Below are 3,070 nucleotides of genomic sequence, written 5' to 3'. Positions count from 1 at the left end.
GGGAGAAAAAATTTAGAACTAAACATTTTATAAAAAGTAAATGCTGAAAACTATCTTTACCTGTAATTTGAAAAAATAAAATACTATTTCAAAAGAAAAGAATAGACAATCAACAAAACAATAAAGTCCTGATTTGTTGCACCAAAAAAAATTATCTTTACAAGTATTTGGGGAAAATATAATACCGTTTAAAAGAAAAAGAGAAAATAAGTCATTAATTCCATAGGGACATTAATCAGTGGCACCCCATTCAAACTTTGAAGCAAGATTTATCTATTTTCTTTCTCCCATTTTCTATCTTTCCCTTTTTCTTTTTATCCATTCTCCTGTAGGTCGTTTTATTCCTAGCAGGCTACAGGATTAACCTTCCTTTCCTTGTTACCCTTTAACTTGATTAAGGTTCATCCCAGATGCCCCATTATGAGCTTCTTTCCTTCTCATTTATACTTCTTTACATTCTGTGATTTAGTTCCTGAAAAACATTAAAGGAAGATGGTACAATGATTAGTTCATGATCTTTTCATTCTATTTCTCCCACTTTCCCTTCTTTATTATCTTTGCTTTCACCTTGGTGTCCATATTGTACATTAAGAAAAAATTCTCTTGATCAGTACTCTAATTTGGTTGTACTTGGTTGCCTCAGTGGTTTGAGAAACAAATAATTTCTCCCAGTCTGGTTTTCTTTCTAGGAATGTTTTGAATACCCCTTTGTTTCTGAGGGTCCATCTACTTTCATTTATAGTTTGTCAGCCCCCCAAATCTAGAGTTTAATCTAAGAAAGACAAACTAGATTAGGTGGGGGCCACATTTTTATTCCTCTCTAGCTGCCTTGACATGCATCACATGGGAATTACAGTACCAGACCACTCCCGACCTTGGACTATTTAGGCAGAAGAATCTGTCTCCACCCTGGGCAGCTTCCAATGCAATCTCATTATCAGGAATATCCTTCTGAAAAACATTTCAGAAGGGGACTGGAGCTCTGAACTGTTCAGCCTGAAATTATATTCCTTTCTGTATCCTAAACAACTTTGTAATTAGGTATTGCTATTAATTCCTGAAATTAAGCTAGAAATATCTTCAGTTTGCTTTTAGGAATCCAATTTCGGAGCAATCAATTTTATTGTATCCTCCCAAGTCTTTTATTATTAAAAAAACCCTGCTATCTGCAAAATTGTTGTTGCTTCCCAATAGCATCTCATCCTCTTAAGGCAAGTGGAATCAGAGTGGAAGCCTGGGGAAGTAACAAGATCGGATAACCCTGTATGTCAAATGTGAATGATTCCAATGGGACTCTTGTTTTCTTTCTTTGTTTTCTCCAATTCTGACATCACTTTTAATTTTCTCTACATCTGTCTCTTCATATTGAACTGACTTGTGAGTCCTGCTTATGAGATTTGTGTCTTCCAGACTCCAGGCCATTCACCTACCATTCATAGCAAACAGTGGGTACCAGCCCATGCCCTCCCTTCCCCCAGAAGAAGTCAGCCTCCTCCCTGTGACAAAGCAGGGATGGCTCTATGACCCTGGCGAGCAGGAAGCAGGTTCAGAAGCCCAGACCCAAGAGATTTGGGGTCCTATTTTTTTTCAGTGGGTAATGATGGGTGATGGAACCTGGATCCTGAATTTTCCCAAGCATTTCAGGAACTCAGTCCCTAGCATCTGGCCCAGCTCAGCCCTCTTAGACAGTAGGTCTTTCATTTCAGTTCTCTGACCCACCTCAGATCCCCGTTTTATCTGGGTCACCCCAGGCTATTTACCATCCTTAATCCCATCCAGATTTCACTGTTCCTTTTTCCTATATAAGAATCACTCTTTAATCCCCATTAAGGGGCTAGTTAACTAGGAATCTAGCACACGTCTGTTGGCATTACAATAAACCTTGCCACTTTAACTGAAAGAAGCATGCGAATTCTTTCCAGGCAGACTCACACTGTACACTGACATTTCTGGCTTCCAAGCAACTCCAAAATGTTATACCTACAATAAATATATACATGTATTATACATATGTATATGTGTATGCATATGTACGTATTGGTATAGACATATATATTACATATATGCCTACGTGTATATGTGTATTCCTTCTTTTGCCTTCATTTTCATCCCCAAACTTTCCCTCTCCTTTCCAATTCAACTAGCAAGAATCAAGATCAATACCCACTCTGCTCCAGTACCTAGTTGGTGAGTGTCAATCTGTGACTAAGGCCCCACCTTTTCATCCATTGAGCCCCACCCTCTCCACCATTCCCCATTGCCAGATTATGTCCAGGAGGGCAGGGACTTTACTTTTGAGGGCATGCCCATCAACTGGGGAATGGCTGAACAAAGTCTAGTACATGAATGTAATCAGATACCATGGTTCCATAAGAAATGATGAGCAGATGAGAATTGATGAACAGTAAGACTTCAGAGAAGCCTGGAAAGACTTATATGAACAGATGCTGAGTGAAAGGAGCAGAACCAGAAGAACTTTGTACACAGCAACAACCACAGTGTGTGAGGAATTTTTCTGGTAGAATTAGTATTTCATTGAAATGCATGGACTTAAAAAATTTCCAATGGACTCTTGAGGCAAAACACCTTCCACATCCAGAGAAAGAACTATGGAATTGGATCTCAGATAGAAACAGACCACTTTCTTTTGTATTACGTTTTGTTTTGTTTTATGGTTTCTCCCATACATTTTAATTCTTCTATGCGACATGTATTTAATACGAATGTACTTGTGGAACCTATATAAGATTATACACTGTCTTAGGGAAGAAGGAGGGAGGGAGGGGGGAATGAGGTAGAGGAAGGAGAAAATAATCTAAGATATATGGAAGTGATTATCGAACACTGAAAACAAATAAAATAATTTAATTTTAAAAAGTGATGAGCAGGCAGAATTCAGAAAAATCTGGAAAGGCTTGCATGAACTGATGAAGTGAGCAGAAATAGGAAAACATTGTACACAGTAAAAGCAACATTGTGCAACGCAATGATCAATTTTATTACACTTAGTTGTTCCAGCAATGCATCGATCCAAGACAATTTGAAATGACTCATCATGGAAAATGCTGTC

Source organism: Notamacropus eugenii, chromosome 5 (assembly GCF_028372415.1).
Source record: "Notamacropus eugenii isolate mMacEug1 chromosome 5, mMacEug1.pri_v2, whole genome shotgun sequence".
Classification (NCBI taxonomy): Eukaryota; Metazoa; Chordata; class Mammalia; order Diprotodontia; family Macropodidae; genus Notamacropus; species Notamacropus eugenii.
The sequence above is the reverse complement of the archived record's forward strand: the minus strand, read 5'-3'. Positions refer to the sequence as shown.